Here is a 24,173-nt window from a genome sequence, read left to right on the forward strand (position 1 = left end):
TATCCATCTTCCAAAAACATTTGGTGCTCCTGGAACTCTGGGCCTAGGATGGGAGGGGAAGCCTCAAAGCTCTCTGAAATGCCTTCAAGGCCATTCTCCCATTGTCTTGATGAATAGTACCTGGCTCCCTTGTATTTTTACTAATCTCCTTAGTAAACCACTGCTTGGCTACACTTTTGATTTGTTCTCCTAAACATACCTTTTTACTCTTTATACGGCTACTCTGTGAAATCTCCACATTTTTCCATTCTGTTTCTCTTTTAATTATAAATTCCATTTTAAGTCATTTCTATGCTCTTGTATCTTACTATAAGTGGTTAAAACTAATCATGCAGTTCCTTCAATATTTTGCATAGAAATTCCTTCTGCTAGATATCCTCATTCATTATGCTTAAATTCTGCCTTCCCTAAAGCTCAAGGGCATGGATACGACTCTGCCAAGTTCTCTGCAATTGTGTAATAAGAATGGCCTTCACCCCAGTTTTCAGCACCTTGTTTTTCATTTATATCTACAACTCATCAGAATTGCCTTTAATGTGTATCTTTCTACCAATGCTCTGATCACAGTCACTTAAGTAATTTCTAAGAAGTCTCAGACTTCCTTATAGCTATTCTCTTCTGGGTCCTCACCAGAATCACCCTTAATTTTCCATTGATGGCAATCTAGCCTTTTTCTAGCTTGCTTCTCCAAACTCTTCCAGCCTCTACCCATGACCCAGTTCCAAAGCTGCTTCCACATTTTCATGTATCAATTTTCTGTCTTAGTCTGTTTGGTATTTCAATAAAATAATACCACAGACTGGGTAATATATAAAGAACAGAGATTAATTTCTAAAATTCTGGAGGTGGTGAAGTCCAAGAAGGTGGGGCTGGCACCTGGTGAGAGCCTTCCTGCTCCATCATATGGTAGTGGAAGGCATCACATGGTAAGAATGTTTAAGAGAGAGGGGGAGGAAGGAGATCAGATGCATCCTTTTATCAGGAATCCACTCCCACAACAACTAACCCACTCCTGAGATAAAGGCATTAATTCATACATAAGGGCAGAGCCCTCATGACCTAATCACCTCTTAAAGGTCCAACCTGTCAACACCATTGCACTGATGATTAAGTTTCCAGCACATGAACTTTGGTGAACACATTGAAACCACAGCAAATATATTCCTCACACTTCAGAGGAAGCTCTTCAGTGCAAGCCTGGATCTGACTCTTCCTTGATTCTCTCAAAATGGCTAGCATATACCTTGTTTATTGTAATTACTTATGGTGTTTCTGTAGTAAATGATCTTGCATAAAATAAAATAATTTAGTATAATTCAGCAAGAAAAAAAACAAAGAAAGCATCCTTTTATAATATGCCAAAACGGAAAAGCTTTCATGAGTTAAATAAATCATAAATGCTCATTTTAGTTTTAGAATCGCTAACGCATAAGAAAGCAATGATAGTATTATTTTTTTTGTAACTAGACACTCATTTCCATGCATTTTGGTTCCATCCACATAAAAGAAATACTCATACTAAGTTGAGATAAAAACAGTTAAATTCTAAAGGACAGTTTAATTTTTCAGACTTGGGAGCACAATTGGACTATCCAGAAACTTACCTGCATTCTGCTTCTATTAACAAAATTTCTGAAGAATCTGGAATTATTGCTTCTCTGAAATACCTGTATTTGAGGAAATCAGGGTGGGAAAACCATTTCAAGAGTTATACCTATGTTTAGCATACTAAAAGGGCAGACCAGAATTTTCAGGAATGATCCTGCAGCCAGTAATTTTTTCCTTTCCCGTGAGAAGACTATTGCTGCATTTACCTTCTCATTATCTAAGGACCTTCTACACATTCTCTTCAGGTTTGCAAGGTTTAGCTTTCCTCAGACTTAAGAAACACTTTAATTTATGGGGGTTGATCTAACTACAACAAAACAAGTTATATCTTAAAGAATTAATATATCAGTATGTTTGGTACATACCTCCCAGAGGATCAAAATGTTGACAAACTGTTAACTGATTTATCTATTAGAGTAAAAATAAAGAAGGTGGTTATGAAGTACCCAAATTATATTTAAAGAACATAACACATAACTTAATATTTACATTTAGGATATTTAAAGTAATTGATCCATTGTCAATATCTTTGATTTTTTTCTGTCACTTGTATATCATAGTAGTCTAAAATTAAATTTTATTTTACTTCACCATGGAAACAGGCAAATGAAAAATTATTATTACAGTCTATAAGATGTTTTGTCTTGTCTCTATTGTTAACATACTCAATAATTTGGTTAACAAAAAATTTAAAGTACATATTATAAATATTTTTGAAATTCAGATAATATCTATACTATCATTTGAATATTTTAATATAGTTTTTACCCAAATGCTAAAAGGTTTTGTTATATTTATATCATAATTTATGACAAGTTTATAATTAAGCATTGAAAATGTAAACAACCTTTTCAAGAAGTTACATATATACTATTTTATTTTTAAAGTATTACAAAATAAAATGTGGCCAATGATTACAGACAACTAAATTGTCAAAGTTAATTATTCAAGAGACAATATCACAGGAAATTAAATCAGAATTGAAATCATAAACTTTGATTTAATTGTATTCAATGTAGGACAGAATAAGAGACATTTTCCCAAAATTAGTGTTTATATTTTACATTTTCATACCAGGTTTCTAACGCACAAGCAATAGATGAAGTGAGGATTCTCAAGGTTAATATAAGTTACATTCTCAAAATACAATTTCCTATTTTAAAAGTAGGCATTTATTTATTTTTATTTATTTTATTTTATTTTTGAGACAGAGTCTAGCTCTGTCACCCAGGTTGGAGTGCAGTGGCGCGATCTCGACTCACTGCAACCTCTGTTTCCCGGGTTCACACCATTCTCCTGCCTCAGCCTCTTGAGTAGTTGGGACTACAGGTGCCCACCACCACGCCTGGCTAATTTTTTGTATTTTTAGTAGAGACGGGGTTTCACCGTGTTAGCCAGGATGGTCTCTATCTCCTGACCTCATGATCCGCCCGCCTCAGCCTCCCAAAGTGCTACGATTACAGGCGTGAGCCACTGCATCTGGCCAAAAGTAGGCATTTATTTTTAAATGAGATTCCTAGGAAATAAATTTGTATGTAACAATATTATAATATGTAAAGTGTAAGTTTACTATCTCTATCAAAAATAAAAATTTAAATGTAAATAAAATATAAAAATCTTAATGTTAAAGTCACAGTATTTTAATCCACAGTCAAAATTTTTTATAACAAATTATATTCTGGAATGATCTAAATTCATGTTGTTATGGATCAAGTAAGTTGAGAAACACATTGCCATACCTGATGCAAATACTCTAATCCAGGTGGACAGCTGGTTATTGTCTCTGGTGTAGACAACCAGGGTCGTAGGTCATAAATAGCCATAAACTGGATTATGTAAGTGCTTTTAGAGTATGACAAATTGAAAATATTTAGCCTTTTATGTTTAACATCTAACATTATCAAAACATATTAGCTTGGTTAGAGACAGGAATATACAACTACAGTTTTAGCTTTTCTACATTTAATGGTGTAAACATGATTCATCTTTTATTTTGTAAATTGTTTTTAATATATGTGGTTTTATATATGAAGTCTGTCTCTTATCAAATACCAAAAAGGAATTTTAGGAGTACAAGTACCAGTTAATACAGTCATGATAAACTGAGTGCAAATTGATATTCCCATGTGACTTTAATCTATTTAAACACAATTAAATCTTTATGTTTCAGAATCATTTGAAATGGCTGGATTTTACCTACACCAATCTTGAAGAATGAGCATTGGTAAACATGGCAACATTTTGTCCCAAGTAAAGACAAGATAAATTATCTTAAAATGAGGTTTGAGTAGATCTCTGTCTCCAGCACCATGATTCTAACAAAATTAGAACGAATCTCTATGGAGCCAAATTTTCTAATTGGCCCTAATTAGGATTTTGTTATTCTCTGTGTTTTCCTTAGGTTGCTCAGAATAAAACTTATAAAATAAATCCATCTACAAACCCTGTTTCCAGCTCAAAATTTAAGAGGAGGATTCTAACAGTGCCTGTAAATACATTGAAAATATTGCAGAACTTACATTATTTTGTGGCAAATATTGTGTGAACTACTCTCAAATAGATACAAGAAAAAAATTGAACTTGTAACTAAGAGGCCACAACATGTAGACAAGAGACAAATATTAATGACAAAGAAGAAACATACTTTTGAAAAATGTTTACTGCCAAAAACAAGAGTAAATTTTAAATAGCAGGTTTGCATTCCAAAGATATTGACTATGAAATAAGAGATGAGGTAAAGAGAAGTAAAGAAAGAATCCTAGCAGAAGAGAGGATGATACAAACTTAAGAGTTACTATTATTATTATTTTAGATGGGTCAGTTAACAACTGTATGTTTAAATTTATGAGAAACTGCTAAATGTTTTCCAAAGTGGCTGCTCCATTTTACAAGTTCTAATGTTCAAAAGGAAAGCTGGCTGACTTTAGTTAGCAACATGTATTGTATATTTCAAAGTAGTTAGAAGAGAGGATTTGAAATATTTTCTACATGAAGAAATGATAAATATTCAGGGTGATGGATAATTCCAAATACCCTGGACTTTATCATTACCCATTTTCTGCATTTAACAAATATTCACATGTAGCACCTAAATACATAAAATATTAAGTATCAATTAAAAAAATCAACACAAATGTATAGCTTTACAATTTCTGGTGGTCAGAAGATTGCGATGGGTCCTCAGGGTTGCCTTTGTGCTGGAGGCTGTAGGAATTATATATTTTCTTTCTCTTTTCTAGTTTTACCTTCTGATCTTGTATTCTCTCATTAGGAGCCTTGTAATTACATTCGATCCACTCAGATAACACAGGATAATTTGCCTTGTGTTAAAAGATCTTAAGATCCTTAATGTAATTATGTTTGAAAAATACCTTTTTTCAGCTAGGTAATATATCTACTGGCTTTCTGGATTATGATATAGGTATGTTGGGGAACCATTGTTCTGTCTACAATATTTCTTTCTTGGTTCCCCTAAAGGACTAGCTATCCCACATGCAAAGTGTATAAACCCCATATCAAATCTCCAAAATCTCAACACATTACAGAATCTACTTAAGTCCAAAATCTCAAATAAACCTCATCAGCTGAAACATCCAAAATCTCACCATGTAAATCTTGTATCGGTTGTGACTGTGGGTATGATCCATTATGGGTAAAAATTTCTCTTCAAACTTATATTTGTAAAACAAGAAAACATGTTACTCTTTTCATAACACAATGGTAGGACAGGCATAGTTTCCCTGTTAGAGGCATTTCTGTTCAAAGAGGGAGAATATAGAATGAAAAAAGGAATCATTAATCCAAATAATTTTGAAATCCAGCATGTGAGGCTCTACTAGGTTTTGAGGACTTGAAATAATCCTCTGTGGCTGTCAGTTTCACCTTCTGGCTTCAGGATTCTGCCCTCTTGTCCTGCAGCTCTGCCCTCAGAATCATTCTTCATTTTTCTTAAGGGGAAGCATGTGTTTTCGGCTGAGTAATGTTATTAGGCAGTTTTCACTTGCAATTCTAGTGAATTTCTTTTATTTCTTCCTTCCCTGTCATTTGCTCCTCCATTGATATTTCCTTGATAAGGCCAACTTCATTCCTGGTTTCTGCTTAGAACCAAAAATCACACACCTAAACTCTTCGAAGAGTCCTTTGTGTGATTGAATACTCTGAAATGTTGCTGCTTCAGAAGCACTAGCAAAAGGTTGTCCAGCCATTCCCTTTGCCTTCTCTCCAGAGCACAATTTCCTGACATTGAATGTGCTCATTTTAGTGTCTTGTGCAATCTGGATAAGATGAAAATCTTCTAAATCATCAAGTCCTGATTCCTTTTTCTTAAAATTCTCTCAAGATTTTTTTTCTCTCTCTTCTTTTTTATCTCCCACATTGTGCTATAAGCAAAAGGAAGAAACCAAACCACAATTTCAATACTTTGCTTGGAATCCCAACTAAAAATCAAATTTATCTTTCAAAATAACGTTATGACACAGTTCAGCTAAGCATTCTATCATTATATAAAAAGAATACAGTTTCTTCATGTTTCCTATAACTTCCTTCTGAGCTCTCACATACAGTACTGTTAATAACTATATTTCCACTAACAGTCTTGTAAAGTAATCCAGGGATTTTCTATTATGCTCCTCAAAGTTCTTCCAGCTTAAACCCATTACACAATTCCAAGGCCACTTATGTATTTTTAGGTACTTGCTACAGCAAACAATGCCCCACTTCCAGGTACCAAAACCTGTATTAATTTCCTATTGCTGCTACAACACATCACTACATACTTAGTGGCTTAAAACAACACATGTATGATATTACAGTTATGAAGTTAAGAAATCTAATTTGAATCGGCAGGACTCTATTCTTTCTAGGGGCTCTAAGGAAACAAAAAAATATGTTTTGTTTCAGGTTTTGTTTTGTTTTGTTTTCTGGCCTTATCCATGTTCCAGAGGCTGCCTGTATCCCTTGGTTTGTGGCCTCCTTCCTCCATCTTCACAATCAGCAGTATAGCGTCTCCTTCCCTCTTTTACTTTCTGCCTTTGTCCTATAAGGTCACCTGTGATTATATCAAGGCCTCATAGATAATACAAGATAATTTCTCTGTATTTGGAGCCTTAACTTAATCACATATGCGCAGTAACTTTTGCTGTTCAGGACAACGTAATTATAGGTTTGGGGGATTGTGATACGCACATCCTTGGGGGCCATTATTCTATCAATCACATTATGGCTACTGTAACTTCAAGGTAGTTGAATTTCAAGGCTTCTGTGATGCTGAGGAGAAGGTGATGGAAATAAGGTAAATCAAAATGTCACAAAGCTCACTCTTCTTACTGAGATTTTCCCATTTTTCTTGAATAAATGCTCTTCAGATTGTTGCAAGCCTTTGGTTAATTTTCCAAGTTCTGAAGATTGATGTTGACAAGTTTTACCAGTGTTCTGATTGCTTTTATAGAGGAGTAGATTTTCAGACACCCTCACTCTAAATTTGTGTAAAATAATCAACATATGTAGGGAGACTATTACTAGGAAACAAATCAAAATATAGCATCTATGTGCACTGGTAAATACACAAATATATAAATGACAAATACACTTCTAAAAAATTCCAATTACCTACTTATTAATTTTTCTATATTTTCAATAAATATATTGGTTTTATACAGTGTAATATTGTATATATAGTTGTGTATGTACATATAAATATATGTGTTTTTAATGTTTGCTAAGTAACGCTGTGTTGATTTTTTTAACACTTGTAACCAAGCAAAAAGATATAAAGCAATCATGCTGAATAAATTGGTTGTCTTTCAATTGTTTTCTCAAAGAATCTCAACTTTAAATTGTTGCTGTATTATTGATTATCTCTAGTTTAATAAAGCAATATATTGCTGCTGGTGAACATGAAATACAAACAATTTTTAAACATTGTCATGATGTAAATACTTTCTATATTACAGATCTTCAAACAACAGTGTTGACCACACAATTATATAAAATGGATAATTTACCTGAATCCTTAGAGAAAATAGGCGTATTGTATTATGCTTCAGCCCAATTATAGGTTTGTTAATTCTAGAATAAAATTCTGGCTGAATTCATGAAATCTGATACATACAAAAAAGATTCATAGTTGGTTCAGTGTGGGACCTTATAGATTATTCCTAGTTCAACTCTCATCTCAGTTTAATAGATCAAAAAGATGATCCTTAGAGACGTTGTGTGGTCACTTAGATTTATTAATGAAACAGCTAAAAAGAAAACCCAGATATCCCAAAGAGAAACAGCAGAAGCAGCTGTGATGGGCCATGGAAGGAAAGTGGAGAGTATAGATGGAGAAAATGTATTAGGGCAGGACAAAAGAGGCCTGTACATATATATTTTACAGAAATGTTTAATCATAAATCAGAAGAAAGATGGGGTTGAAGACTTTTTTACTCTGCATCTATGTTGTTTATTTCTGTGTCCCCTAGATACAAACATAAATGTCTGCTTCCTACTTTGTATACTGAAGATCTATGTGGGTCTCTCATATTTATAATATACTAAACCCAGAAACCTAGGCATATTCTACAAAAGAGAGCAGAATTTTATCTCATATTAGATCAGCAGCAATGAAGCATCAGAAAGGTTATAGATTCTTTAGCCTGAAGACTACTATTTCTTGGTGTGAGTTATATAAAATCTCAATTAGATCAGCAATGAAAAGGACTATAGACATAAACAAAGGGCAGTTGTCAGTTATCGACATCAAGATTTGAAACAGAATAGTTTCTGGAAACTACATGTGGAATGGCTACCTGACAGGTAAGTTGAAACAGTTTGGTCCTCTGTCTGGCCCACAACCCACTGTCTCTCAAAGTTGCTGTTAGGAAGAGTCTAAGATGGGCAGATCCAAGCAACCACAACAATAAACATTCCATTCAGAATTTTGAAGGTAATTAGTTCTATGAATACTCCCATGTGTTTATAAGTCATTTGCTTCTGAAAGTAGTGAATGGGTGTGACAACACAATTGGTAGGTTAGTGCAAATGGGGACCTTTGGGCCAAATCAGGCCAGAACAGGTGAGGGCTTAGCCAGAAAAATAGTTTGCGTATTTGTTTTTAATTTGAGAGACATTAGCTGAGCAGCACTTTCAGTGTCCTACCTTTGTTCATTCTTGGCTGTCTTTTAAGACATCTACAGCATCATGTATTTATCTTATTTGCCTGGCCCCAGCAGGCAGTTGAGTCATGAGCCATGGCTAACAGATTCAGTTCTGGTCAATATGAGTCATAAAACAAAGCTCTCAGAGACATACAAGTGCACAGATATAAGATATTGTCTTTAATCTTCTATTGGCATCAGGGTTACCTTGTTCTACCCATTCTGGCTGGCACCTCCATGAGGAGTTTCTCTGAGAGAACCTCATTCACATCATTCATGCCTAGAAGTCAGAGTGTGATCTGGTATGAGTAATATTAAACAAGAAAACAAACAGGAATCTGCAGGAATTGCTTGAGAATTCAAGTCTCCAGGGTGATATTTTAGATTTTGAGTCACAGATTAGAAAACTGGCCCATGAACGTAGCTGATCCAAATCCCACACAAAGTGTTTTTGTGTTATTTTTGTTTTTTCTTTATTTCTTATTTATATAAATTGTAACTCCTTTTTCTCCACCCACCCAGCCTGCAGGTGGCTGAAATTCCTGGTAAATAGAGAGGACAGGGACAGCAACCTAACTGAAGACAGCTATGACTGGTGTTATCACAGTCATCAGAAAATAAACTTTCATCATTCCAGTTTCCGGGTTTCCCATTGATGGAACTGGTTATACATGGTTCCACTTAGCGGACCAAGTTGGAACAGCTATGCACTGCATAATTTATTAGCTACACTGGTTCTGACTTGAGCCAACAAGGGAAACAAGAAGACAGATTCTTAGTGAGCAAGCTGGTCAATGTACTTGACATGTTTCAAATTATTTATTCTCTTTCTTCATTTGTAGAACAAATTTCTCCCAAGACCTTCCTCCAATGGAACACAAATAAGTCTATATGTGGCTGTAACTCTAAATTACTCTTCACTTCAGTGCGTATAATTCTCCAAACATTAACTCCCAAAACCTAGAAGCATAGGGGTAAACCTGGTATAATAATAGGTTTGTGATCTGTGAAATAAAGCAGGACACTGCCACAAATGAAGCCAAAAATAAAAATGGACCACCCTTTAGATAAATCAGAGGTCTATATTTCTTATAGTATTTATAATACTATGATATTATAACATTTTGCTTATTAGGATGTCGGCAGTGTGTATGGGCATCCCATTTGGAGAGTCTGTGGGAAAGAAGTTTGCATATATTCAGCTGTGACTGAGACCTAAGCCCAGATTGGCTAGACTCCCACTACATTCTTATGTCCTTACACTATTGTGGGCTCAAGAATGCAAACATTCTTGATTCTTTGGTTCTGTCTCTTTCCTCTCCTTGCAGTGCCTCTCTCTCTCTCTCTCTCTCTCTCTCTCTCTCTGGCTAGATTCTCACAAGAAACTTAATATTAACTCTACTTAGTTAACAATATTTTAACTTGGAAGTAAAACTGATAACCTTTTCTACTTCTATTCAATATCAGTTATTTCATTTGCCTCAATACTATCTATAACACATTACTTATTTAGGCTCCACTAATGTTAGGTATGACTGTAAAATAAAGATTATGCTACAAGTCACATAAAGTAGTCATTCATTTGGTCCACACAAAAAAATATTCAAGCTTCACCCTTAAAACATCTGCTTTCCATCATTTTTTTCTAGTAAAGAGCTTTAATATCCAATGACTTGTAAATATGATTTGTGCACCTTAAAATATTTTAGATAATGCTAATCAGGTACCCTTAAAATAGGTAGATTATCCTGCATTATTCAGGTGGACCAATGTAATTCCAAGCTTCCTTTAAATGTGGGAGAGGAAAGCAGAAGAATTGAAGTCAGAGAATGGAGATGTTACAGTGGAAACATTTGCTGGTTTTAAAGATGGAAGGAGGCCACAAGTCAAGAAATAGAGGTGGTCTCTAAAAGTTGAAAAGATAAGGAAACAGATTCTTCCCTAGTGCTTCCAGAAATAATGAAACTCTTCCAATAACTTGATGTTAACCCAATGTATTAATCTTCTCAGGCTGCCCAAATAAATTACCACAGACCAGAGAGCTTAAACACAGAAATTTATTTTCTCACAGATCTGGATGTTGGAAGTTCAAGATCACGGTATCCTAATGTAGATGATGGGTTGATGGGTGCAGCAAACCACCATGGCACGTGTATACCTATGTAACAAAACTGCACATTCTGCACGTGTATCCCAGAACTTAAAGTATTAAAAAAAAAAAAAAGATCAAGGTATCAGCATGGTAAGTTTCTGGTGAGAGCTGACTTCTTGATTTATACATGGGCACCTTCTCACTATGTCCTCCCTTGGTCTTTCCTTGGTGCTTGTGCCCAGAAAGTGACAGAGTTCTCTGGTGACTCTGCTTATGAAGACACTAACCCTTTGGGATCAGGGCCCATCCTTATGACCTCATTTAATCTTAATTACTTCCTTATAGGCTCCATCTCCAAATACAGTCACATTGCGGGTTTGGGTTTCAACATATGAATTTTTGGGGGACACCAACATTTAGTCCATCACACCAAGTAAGACTCATTTTAGACTTTTGACCTCAGAAATTATAAGACAATAAATTTGTTTTATTTAAAGCCATGATGTTTGTGGTAGATGGTTATGCAGCAATAAAATCCTAATATAAATCTTGGTATGGGAATCACAGCTTTTCTGCTGTTTTGATTTTTATAGTTTCGGTTACCAGCATGGTCAACTGAGGTCCAAATATATTAAATGAAAAATTCCAGACATAAACAATTCATAAGTTTTAAATTGTATGGCAGTCTGAGTAGTGTGTGAAAATCTTGAGCTGTCCCTGTGGGATGTAAATTACCTCTTTGTCCAGCAGATTCACACTGTCCCCACCACCCTCCCGTAAGACATTTTCATTATCAGTTTGAGTGCACAGTCGTTGTGTTCAAACAACCCTATTTTACTTAATAAGGGCCCTAAAGTGCAAGAGTAGTGATGCTGGCAATACAGATATGATAAAGAGAAGACATAAAGTGCTTCCTTTAAGTGAACAGGTGAAAGTTCTCAACTTAATAAGGAAAGAAATAATATATATGTGTGTCTATATACACACACATATATGCGTGTATATATATACACATATATACACATGTGTGTATATAGACACACATATATACACATGTATATATGTGTGTATATGTATGTGTGTATATATGTATATATACACACATATATACATATATGTGTGTATATATGTACACATATGTGTGTATCTATATATATGGAACTTCAGTATATATATATATACTAAAAACAAATCTTCTATCCATGAAATTATAAGGAAGGAAAAATAAATTTGTGTTTGTTTCACTGCTGCACCACAAACTCTAAAAGTTACAGCCATAGTGCCTGATAAGTGCTTAGTTAAGATAGAAAAGACATTAAATATGTTGCACCAGGAAGCACTGAAACTATGTGAAGACTCCAGCAAGGGATCCCCTGAAATGAATGACATCAAGTCATTTATTGCAAGTAAGAGGCTGTGTCTGCCCATTAAGAAGCTGCTACCACATTTCTGGAAGAGTTAAAGAAGTTAAGGGGAAAGTATACCATCCAAACGCGGCACTTCTGGAAGAAGATGCCCAAAAGAAACTACATTCATAAAAGTGCAAAAAAGGTACCAGGACTTAAACCATGAAAGGACATATTAACTCTGGTACTATGTGGCAAGTCATATGTAGAGTTTGGTACTATCTACTATTTGGGGTTTCCACCATGGGTGTGGCTTGGGTTTCCTGCAGACAAGATGGTGGCAACTGTATCTGGAAGTGGGGTGCTGCAGTTAACAAATATCTTAAAATGTGGAAGTAGCTTTGGAATTTGGCAATGGGCCAGGCTGAAAGGATTCTGGGGAGTATGATAGAAAAAGTATAGATGGCTTAAATAGCTGTTTCATATAAATATGATGTTAATGACTCTGCTAGTCAGTACTCAGAAGAAGTGAGGTTCATGAAAATAAAATAAGTACTATTTTAAATAATACATCATCATGAGCAGACTGATGATAGAAATATGGAGTTAAAGGCACTGAAGGGGTGCGGGCTCAGATAAAGATGAAGAACCTATTATTTGAAACTGGAGGAAAGTGGATTTTTGTTATATAATGGCAGAAAGATGAGCTAAATTTTGTGCTGCATTAAAGTTATCATTTTATTCTTCATAAATTTACAAGTATCTTATTGAGTGCTGCTTTGAGACAATGTAAATACACTTTTACTCCTCAAACTTTCAACCACTGATTATAGAAACCATTTATGATTTCTTGCTAGAATGAAATTGTTGTCATAATGACTGCCAACTGAGAATTTTTTTGAATTCAATCATTTCTTCTACTTCTAATTAGCTTTTCTGCAAACAAAGGAACATTCTATTTTTTCCCTATTCCTCCCTCTCTGTTTCCCCCCTTTATTTTCCTTCCTTCCTCCCTCCCTCCTTCCCTCCTTCCTTCCCTCCCTCCCTCTCTCCCTCCCTCCTTCCTTCCTTCTTTCCTTCCTTCCTTCCTTCCTGGCTTCCTTCCTTCCCTCCTTCCCTCCTTCCTTCCATCAAAATCATATGTGAAAGCGTCTGATTATTCTACCTATTGGACTGGTGGTGATTATTGCTTTCATTGTCAGACAAAGAACTTCAGAGGAAGTCAAGATAGGCATTCTCTTAACTGATCTTCACTTACCCAAATTACTGGGTTGACTTTTTAAACTCTCTATAAAACCTACCCATGATCCCCAAATTACACTGAATGTGTGTGGCTAGTACATGAAATTTGTCCCTTTGATTTTCTAATTGTGAGGGTACATCTACCCTAACAAATTGAGTTCTACACCTACAAAGAGTGATTTGTATTTTTTCTTAAACCAGTTTATGCAAAACATATTCATTAATATTACGGAAAGCAGATAAATATTATTTAGTACTTTAATTAAAGATTAATTTAAAAATATTTTCTACAAGAACCTGAAATCTTTGAAAACACTTATTAAAGCTAGTCGCTAAAGTTGATATGAAACACTAGAAAATGGTAGTAAAAATCTAGTATTCTGCACTTAATTATGTTTTTATGTGTCTTTAAATTCTGGTTCCATGTATACAAAAATAAAATGTGTATCTTTATGGAAGAAAGACAAGGTAGAACAGCAGGTCCAAACTTGGCCTTTGGCCCTACATCCAAAGACTAGAAAATAAATAAATGATATAATAATAATAGTAGTAGTAAACTTCACCCTCAATTCATTTAAAAGAATGCATGCATTTTAAAAATATAATTCTTCACTTTTTATTGACATTTTATTTAAACAACTGCTAAACTCAATATCTTCACATAAATGGACTTTGACAACTTTGAGAACTTTCAAGATTTACAATACACATCAATTCACCCTGTAAATTTGAAAGATGGGTAATTCAACAATTTTAGGCCATATGCTGTGTATCCAGTTTTAGCATGTTCAAAAAGAACTTCTCTAACTGTAGAATCTATACTAGTTCCTAGAGAACAATCAGTCAAGCCATGGTGCTAAAGAAAAAGGTACAATTTCAGACAAGCCTGCCATCAGGATTCCTGGAGACTGAAAGAGAGCTACATGGAGGAGGAAACACTTGATTTGATCTTTCAGGAATGGTTGTAAAGTCTAGGAAAGGCTGTCCAGTCAAGAGAAAGAGCATGGATAAGATGGGTGAACTTCTTAACATGGCTAACAAGGCACTGCATTATCTAGCCTTCCTTCACATGCCGCACCTCCCTCCCTGCACAGCACCTGCAATGCACACAAGAACACAAAGCTAATGGTCCAGCCACATTGCAGAGGACCGATGTGAACTCTGTCCAAGTTCTTTCCTCTGTCTAAAACTGTATTCTCCCCAATTCTCTTGTGCTGAGCAAACTTTCTGTCTTAGTTTAAAAGTCACCACCCACAGGAAGAATTTCATTAAAATTGAGTTCAGCATTCCCAATACTTAGTTTCTATATACCTTGAACTCGATCATAACACTTTTCACATGTATGCCTGTACTTAAGCACCTTGAGGATAATAATTTTGTTCATTATTGAGGCCAATATACCTAACAAAACCAATAGCCCAGAGCAATATCTTTGTATGTATTTATTAATTGGCTGATAATCAACTTTATCTCCTTTAAATCAATCAATTTTATATTTTTATATTGGTTTCCCCCTCAGTTCTCATGGAATAAATGCCACAAATGCATTTATATGAGTGACTATCTTTTTCACACACACACAAAAATTAGATTGCAAAACAAAGGATTTTGCAAACAAATGCACTTCTGCCTGTGATGAGCAACAATGGTGAGAAAATTCTGTCAGTACAATTTAAAAGAAATGTACTTAGCATGTACGTGGTAGATCCAATTTACTCTGTAAAGGGTATCTGAAAGAGAATTTATCTGGATTATCTCTGAATTACTACTGTCTATTGGCAATATTTGATAAAAGTTGAAATGTTTCTTAGAAACTGATTCTCAAGAGAAAATGCAATTTTAGGAAGAAATAAACTGATGTTTGTTTCCTACCTCTGCCAGACAGAAATAACCTCAATATATTAATGACAAGAGGCCAGAATCCACAGGCAGAAACAAATTGCCATTAGTAGGCAAGTAGATTTCAAGTATTGGTTTTCCAAATCTAGTTCATTTCCAAATTAGATAAATTTATAACCTGTCATTAATAGGGTATTTTCAGCCACAGAATAATATTAGATTAAAATTTGACTTCAGTGCTTGGTTTGTGGGAATAGTAAGTTCAGAGCTCTGTGTATTGCTTATCATTCTATAGCCCTCCCACCTTGTAAATCCTGAGTTCAAACCCTATATTGTTCAGCTATGTTTCATCTGGTTTTAGGGTATGAGATTTTTACTCCCCTCAGACAATGGCTTCTGCATTTTGATGCTATGAGGCTAAGAAAAAACAGTCTCTAGCCCAGATGCTAGTCTACACTTCTGTGAGATGAGAATCATTCCTTAGTTTGGCATCTTGCATAAAGACTTATTTTCTCTTCTGAGAGGATAATCAATATTCCTCATGGGGTTCAGAATGGTTTTATATGCCATTAAAAGTTGCAAAACAGAAATTTAATGTAGCCCAAATATTCCACATTGGCTTTGAGCCACCTCCCTGTGTTTTAAAAACTGTTGATCTTTACCAACACACAGTCCTTTTTTCTATGTTTGTTCTACTGCAGGAACCTTCTCATGTCCCTGGACCCGCATTAGATCACTAAATCTTCACACTGACCTTATGAGGTAGTGTATTAATCCATTTTGCATTGCTTTAAAAGAATACCTGAGGCTGAGTAATTTATAAAGAAAAGAGGTTTATTTGGCTCATGGTTCTGCAGGCTGCACATGAAGCATAGTGCCAGCATCTGCTTCTGGTGAGGCCTCAGGAAGCTTACAATCAAGATGAAAGGTGAAGGGAACCAGCATGTCACATGGAAAAGGAGAGGGCAAGAGTTTAAAGGGCTCAGAAGAAGACAAGAAGACAAGGGAAAGTTTGGAACTCCTTAGGGACTTGCTCAGTGGCTGTGACCAAAATGCTGATGGAAATGCAAACAGCAAAGGTCGGGCTGACAAGGTCTCAGAAGGAAATGAGGAATTTATTGGGAACTGGAGCAAAGGTCACCCTTGTTATGCCTTAGAAAAAAGAACTTAGCTGCATGACCCTGGACTTTGTGGAAGGTTGAACTTAAGAGTGATGACTGAGGGTATCTAGTGGAAGAAATTTCTAAGCAGCAAAGCATTCAAGATTTACCCTGGCTGCTTCTAACAGCCTACACAGATGTGGGAGAAAAGAAATAACTTAAAATTGGAATTTATTTATTTTTTGAGATGGAGTCTCGCTCTGTCACACAGGCTGGAGTGCAGTGGCATGATCTCGGCTCACTGCCAGCTCCACCTCCTGGGTTCATGCCATTCTCCTGCCTCAGCCTCCCAAGTAGCTGGGACTATAGGTGCCCGCCACCACACCCAGCTAATTTTTTGTATTTTTAGTAGAGATAGGGTTTCACTGTGTTAGCCAGGATGGTCTCGATCTCCTGACCTTGTGATCCGCCTACCTTGGTCTCCCAAAGTGCTGGGATTACAGTCAAGGATGTTTGACTTCCAGGGAAGGGGTGGGAGCAAAGAGGGGTGAGAGAAAGAAGGGCTGTGTAAAGGAGACACTTTCTGTCCTAGGATAATTAAAGAGACAATACTCTAAGCAGTTTCCCCCTACTAAATTCCACGCCTGGCTGGAATTTATATTTAAAAGGGAGGCAAAGTATAAAAATTTGAAGCATAGCCATGTAGAAAGAAGGAAAAAGCATTTTCAGAAGATGAATAAAAGAGGGCTGTAGAGCCACCACTTGCTAGAGAGATTAGCATGACTAAATGGAAGCCAAAGAAACCTTTTTTTCTTTATAAATTACCCAGGCTCAGGTATTTTTTGTAGCAACACAAACAGACTAATACAGGTAGATACTACTATCAATGACAACTATACTATTGAAAATTGAGGAAAATTAAGGCACAGGGAGAAACACAGAGCTTGAAAGAGATAGGGCCAGGTGCAGGAAGGTTCTAGGAAAGTCAGGAAGCCATTGCATCGTGGGTAATAACAAGGGCAGGAGTAGGGCAGGACTTGGAGAGAACTTCTGTGCACTCTTCTGGCACTTCACAGCATCAGTAGCACTTAATTGTGCCCAGAGCCATTTTAAATCATTCTATCCTTAAATGATAGCAGCAATTCTCTATTGAGTTTTTTCTAATTACACTAATGTTACAGTAGCTCCTTTTGAGCCCAAACTCAGCTAAAACTTTAATACCTAAGCTGTAGAGAGATGTTAATTAACTTGATGCCAGGAGTCCACACAGTGATTTTCTGCAATTTAACTGCCTGTGTGTTCTTTTTTGTTTCTATCCTCAGTCTGGTCTCCAGTTTACACTTTCACTTCCCCCCACCCACAAGTCTCCTCCAAGAGGTATGCAGGTCAGGCAGTCACATCTCTTAGCCTTGTTCTTTCCCTCCCTCTTTATTCTCCCCCTTCCCCACTGATCCATGTGCCCAGAAATTCCTTCCCAATACAAAACACAGCTCCATCCCCCAGCCATCACAACTCTTCCTCCTCAATGTTACTCCAAGTCAGGGAGTAACAATGTTACTTCCATGCACTGTTACAACCACCCCACAGTGACACAGGTCCTAGCATGAGGCAAGCACCCAAACTTCTCCTCTCCTGGGTGTTAGGCCCTCATGGAGCAGGAAAAGAAACTTCTCAGTCATTGCCTTCCCCCTCAGGCCAAGGATGCTTGACTTCCGGGGAAAGGGTGGGAGCAAAGAGGGATTAGAGAAGGAAGGGCTGTGTAAAGGAGGCACTTTCTGTCCTAGGATAATAGTAGAGACAATACTCTAAGCAGTTTCCCCTCACTAAGCCACTTAAGGCAAGGGGCCATGAAAAGGAACTTTCTCAGAACTTTTTTATTCTAGTATGTTTCTATCCAAAATCATTAGATCTGTCTGCTTGTTCATTATATTTTGCCTGAAAGTTTTATCAACTCACTCTTCTCCATCCCACAACTCCCTTGACATAAACATACCCAGACACAACTCAGATTTTTAGCCAGCACTGGCCTCTTAGTGAATGCTTGCTGCATGATGACATGATTAAAGCAGCAAGTTGGCCAAGACCCTACAGTCTCTGACTTCAGGATTACATTGAGTTGGAGTGTGCCTGCTTAAGAGGGAGGCTTAAACCAAAACATCAGGGAATATTCTGTCCCCCATCTCCCACCACCAACTAACTAACAATAATTGAGTGGAAAGAACAGTGAATTACAGGTAAGAATACCACAAGATACAGATTATCTCCAAGGAGCAAACATGTGGTAAAACCCTCTGGCAAAGTAGCCTACATCTTGAACAAAAGTTATCACTAAAAGAATACGAAGACTGGGGTGCAACAAAGGTAACTATACAACATACTTGAAACTAAGCCAAGCTATGAACTGCGTAAACACAATTCACAGGCCAAAAGGTTTACCACAAGGACAGGCAAGCTCATCAAGCATTAAAAAAAAAAAAAAGACTTTATTATCTTCTTTCCTGTACACATCAAGATCTATGTGATGCTGTGTCTTAGTGCATCCTATTAGGTGGTACTTGATTTTCTTTTATCCCATTACTGATGACGTTTACTTTAATTATTTTACTTTAAATTTACTTTAATGGAGTTGGCTGCTAGACATTCTCTAACATGTTACTCATTTTCCCTCTGAAATTAAAATAATTTGAGGGAAAATAAATTGAAACCGTGTATATCATGGTCTTCATCAAACCTTTAATTAATTTATTTACTTATAAGAATATCTGTATGAACTTACCGTGTCCAATTTTATTCAGGAAGTAATAACATTCTTAATTTTGTTGGGGAGAACCCTTTCAAGTTCCTTCCTTTATCTTTTGCCATGTCAGCATCATTACTTGAGCACCTCCTTGAGTTTCCACAAGTTGTACAAAGCTTATCTTACACCTTTCCCTACCAAAATCCTGGGATCAACCATTCTCAAAACAAGCCCAGTTGATTTGAGTGGAAAATAGTATCTAGAAACCAAGATTTAGGACTTGGTGGGCAAAATGGTGGCCTGAGATGTGATACAGTTCCTTTGCTTTTTCAAAGTAAGAAAGATGGGCAAAGTGAGCCACTGTTAGGAATGAGCCTAAGACACCATATCTGTATAAGTCACATCATGCTGAAGGAAAAAATTCCTACAGTGGTAAGGTCTCTACTCAAAGGCAGGTATGGCAAAAAGGAGGGCAAGGACAAAAATACTTTTATAGAATCTACCTTTTCGTTCTAAATCCTTTGGTTCTTTTAAATGCCTGCTATTAAAGTGTGCTAAATTTGATTAAATGCTGCTGGTGAGGTAGAAAATATAATAAACTAGAATGTGGGTATATCATGGAAGTTAAGCCACAGAAACTATTCTATTACTACCTAAAAAGTCTTCCATATATTAGCCATGTAATAATGTTTTTTGAAAAATAATCATAAGTATGTCATTTTCATTCATTTTTGTCTGCTTTATGGTAAATCCATTAATTTAAAGACTATAGTATGTCTTGATTGCAAATAAATTTTTTTACATTAACAATATATTTTCTTGCCTCCAACTGATTTCTCCTTCTGGAATTCTTATTGTGCATGAATTGAAATTGACATATTTTTTTGCTAGGTCTTAACTTTTTTCTTTATATTCAGTGTTTAATCTTACTTCTGGGAGAACTTCCAAAACCTATTTTTTAATTTATTGTGTTAGCTATCTATTTTATGCAATCTGTTGTTCTGGTGCCTCCATCATACTTTAAAATAGGGTCATCATATTTTTCAATTTTATTAAAATTTGGCACATCAGAATGTTCTTTTTTCTGTATGCCTGTTTCAGAAACAAATACACACCATTCTCTCAAATCTCACTAAAATTCAAATTAAGCCTTTTTTGCAATACCTAGTATTTTTATTAATTAACTTGATAATTGTTGATGTTTGATGATTTTTCTCCATGTAAATATTCAATGCGAAATGTTTATCTAGTATTTGAATTTAAATGAGTTCCACAGATAGTGTGCGAGTTTTTCCTCACATCTTCCTTGCACAGTAGAAGAAGGAAGGAACCGTTTAGATCAGTTATAGTTTCATTTTGCCTAGCCAAAGATCCGGAATCCTATGCAGAGAGAGAGAAGAAAGGAAAGTAAGACATGGTTGTAAAAGAGATAATGTCAGTACCTCTAATCCTCATTTTGGGTTGGTTTTGCATCTGACTGCCATATTTGCAAGCCCTCCCCTTCTCTAATTGGCACAACTAAAGCCACATACAAATACCTCCACATGACTTGGCATACTGTCTGTACTAAGCATATGCTAGAGATGAGTGCCCTGGGTACCCTTCATCATTCGAATCTGGCATCTGATGAATTATTTAGGCTGCTGGGAGGTCATCTAGACATTGCTTTTTCTGTAGCTCCACTGCTATACCAATGTTCTCATCCATCATTTGCCATTTGGGGTTATTGGCTTTGGTAGAGTTCTGCTGGTGGTAACACTTATGGGGAGAGTGGCTGTTGGAGGAGTTTGCTGAAGCTGAAAGGGATACCCTTATTTCCTAAGCATACTTTTCTTTGCATGAAGTAAATTGTGGGTTGGCTGTCCCCTCTCTCAATTCAATCTTCCCTACAAAACAAATTACAAATGCCTTTAAGTTTCTGACAGCTGGAAATCCTAGTTTCTAACACTGGTACAGTTTTTACTACAAAATATTATATGTCTTCCCTTTCTTTTTTAATGCTGAACTTTATTGAAAATGAGATAATAAAACATCTAACTATGTCAGGATAACATATCTCACTGTATTGGAAACCACACAAAAATATAATAATATATACCTGAATGGCTCTGGGCAACTGAACACTGTTCTAAATTGCTGATGGGAATTCATAGATAAATAAATTCTATGAAGGATAATTTGAACAGATATTCCACTTTTCAAATCACTTCTAAATATGCACTAGGAAAAATATAAAATATGTATGCCTGTTTATTCATGAAAGCTTACTTGGAATCATAAAAAATTTCAAGGAAAATGAAAGTCCAATTGTAGGGAATTGTTTGAAGAAACCATGACATAGCCACTTAATGACATACTATGCAACTAGTAAAAGGAATGAAAACATCTCTATGTACTTACGTAGACTTTTATATATATATGATATAATTTTGCCCTGAAAATTTATAGATCCTTAATATATACAAAAATAAAATTAGAAGAGAAAATTCAATCCCTAAAAATTAAGAACAAATGGAAACAAATGATTTTATTTATTTTTACAAGATAGTCATTTCATTTTGTTTTATTTCCAATAGTGATTTAGTTATTCAATTTTTCTTTTGCTGTGCTCTTTTTAAAGGTGATTTTATTTATCTATTTACTTTTATTATTATGCTTTAAGTTCTAGGGTACATGTGCACAATGTGCAGGTTTGTTACATATGTATACATGAGCCATGTTGGTGTGCTGCACCCATTAACTTGTCATTTACATTAGGTATATCTCCTAATGCTATCCCTCCCTCCTCCCCCCACCCCATGACAGGCCCTGGTGTGTGATGTTCCCCATCCTGTGTCCAAGTGTTCTCATTGTTCAATTCCCAACTATGAGTGAGAACATGTGGTGTTTGGTTTTCTGTCCTTGCTATAGTTTGCTGAGAATGATGGTTTCCAGCTTCATCCATGTCCCTACAAAGGACATGAACTCATCCTTTTTTATGGCTGCATAGTATTCCATGGTGTATATGTGCCACATTTTCTTAATCCAGTCTATCATTGATGGATATTTGGGTTGGTTCCAAGTCTTTGCTATTATGAATAGTGCTGCAATAAACATATGTGTGCATGTGTCTTTATAGCAGCATGATTTATAATCCTTTGGGTATATACCCAGTAATGGGATGGCTGGGTCAAATGGTATTTCTAGTTCTAGATCCTTGAGGAATTGCCACACTGTCTTCCACAATGGTTGAACTAGTTTACAGTCCCACCAACAGTGTAAAAGTGTTCCTATTTCTCTACATCCTCTCCAGCATCTGTTGTTTCCTGACTTTTTAATGACTGCTGTTCTAACTGGTGTGAGATGGTATCTCATTGTGGTTTTGATTTGCATTTCTCTGATGGCCAGAGATGATGAGCATTTTTTCATGTGTCTGTTGGCTGCATAAATGTCTTCTTTTGAGAAGTGTCTGTTCATATCCTTCGCCCACTTTTTGATGGGATTGTTTGATTTTTTCTTGTAAATTTGTTTAAGTTCTTTGTAGATTCTGGACATTAGCCTTTTGTCAGATGGGTAGATTGTAAAAATTTTCTCCCATTCTGTAGGTTGCCTGTTCACTCTGATAGTAGTTTCTTTTGCTGTGCAGAAGCTCTTTAGTTTAATTAGATCCCATTTGTCAATTTTGTCTTTTGTTGCCATTGCTTTTGGTGTTTTAGTCATGAAGTACTTGCCCATGCCTATGTCCTGAATGGTATTGCCTAGGTTTTCTCCTAGGGTTTTTACAGTTTTAGGTCTAACATTTAAATCTTTAATCCATCTTGAATTAATTTCTGTATAAGGTGTAAGGAAGGGGTCCAGTTTCAGCTTTCTACATATGGCTAGCCAGTATTTCCAGCACCATTTATTTAATAGGGACTCCTTTCCCCATTTCTTGTTTCTGTCAGGTTTGTCAAAGATCAGATGGTTGTACATGTGTGGTATTATTTCTGAGGGCTCTGTTCTGTTCCATTGGTCTATATCTCTGTTTTGGTACCAGTACCATGCTGTTTTGGTTACTGTAGCCTTGTAGTATAGTTTCAAGTCAGGTAGCATGATACCTCCAGCTTTGTTCTTTTTGCTTACGATTGTCTTGGCAATATGGGCTCTTTTTTGGTTCCATATGAACTTTAAAGTAGTTTTTTCCAATTCTGTGAAGAAAGTTCATTGGTAGCTTGATGGGGATGACATTGAATCTATAAATTACCTTGGGCAGTATGGCCATTTTCATGATACTGATTCTTCCTGTCCATGAGCATGAAATGTTCTTCCATTTGTTTGTGTCCTCTTTTATTTCGTTGCGAAGTGGTTTGTAGTTCTCCTTGAAGAGGTCCTTCACATCTCTTGTAAGTTGTATTCCCAGGTATTTTATTCTCTTTGAAGCAATTGTGAATGGGAGTTCACTCATGATTTGGCTCTCTGTTTGTCTGTTATTGGTGTATAGGAATGCTTGTGATTTTTGCACATTGATTTTGTATCCTGAGACTTTGCTGAAGTTGCTTATCAGCTTAAGGAGATTTTGGGCTGAGATGATGGGGTTTTCTAAATATACAATCATGTCAATTGCAAACAGGGACAATTTGACTTCCTCTTTTCCTAATGGAATACTCTTTATTTCTTTCTCTTGCCTGATTGCCCTGGCCAGAACTTCCAACACTATATTGAATAGGAGTGGTGAGAGAGGGCATCCTTGTCTTGTGCCAGTTTTCAAAGGGAATGCTTCCAATTTTTGCCCATTCAGTACGATATTGGCTGTGGGTTTGTGATAAATAGCTCTCATTATTTTGAGATATGTCCCATCAATACCTAGTTTATTGAGACTTTTTAGCATGAAGCACTGTTGAATTTTGTCAAAGGCCTTTTCTGTATCTATTGAGATAATCATGTGGTTTTTGTCTTTGGTTCTGTTTATATGATGGATTACATTTATTGATTTGTGTTATGTTGAACCAGCCTTGTATCCCAGGAATGAAGCCCACTAGATCATGGTGGATAAGCTTTTTGATGTGCTGCTGGATTTGGTTTGCCAGTATTTCATTGAGGATTTTTGCACTG

The 24,173-nt window shown here is 36.0% G+C and overlaps 1 protein-coding gene across 6 annotated transcripts in view; it reads right to left on the reverse strand.

Moving 5' to 3' along the window:
• Positions 1–1,604: 1,604 nt before the first annotated feature.
• Positions 1,605–24,173, reverse strand: part of PLSCR2 (phospholipid scramblase 2) — an 81,412-nt gene continuing 58,843 nt past the window's right edge. For 4 of the 6 annotated variants that reach the window (XM_003826498.4, XM_055110593.2, XM_055110594.3 and 1 more), the window contains one exon: positions 19,939–20,483. The gene's annotated coding sequence lies outside the window, so the exon portion shown is untranslated. Of the gene's footprint in view, positions 1,668–1,973; positions 2,017–4,256; positions 5,988–19,938; positions 20,484–24,173 lie in introns of those variants that run through there. The other 2 variants (XR_008624902.1, XM_063602969.1) reach the window with 2 other exon arrangements.

The sequence above is a fragment of the Pan paniscus genome, chromosome 2 (genome assembly GCF_029289425.2).
Source record: "Pan paniscus chromosome 2, NHGRI_mPanPan1-v2.0_pri, whole genome shotgun sequence".
In the NCBI taxonomy this organism is placed as follows: domain Eukaryota; kingdom Metazoa; phylum Chordata; class Mammalia; order Primates; family Hominidae; genus Pan; species Pan paniscus.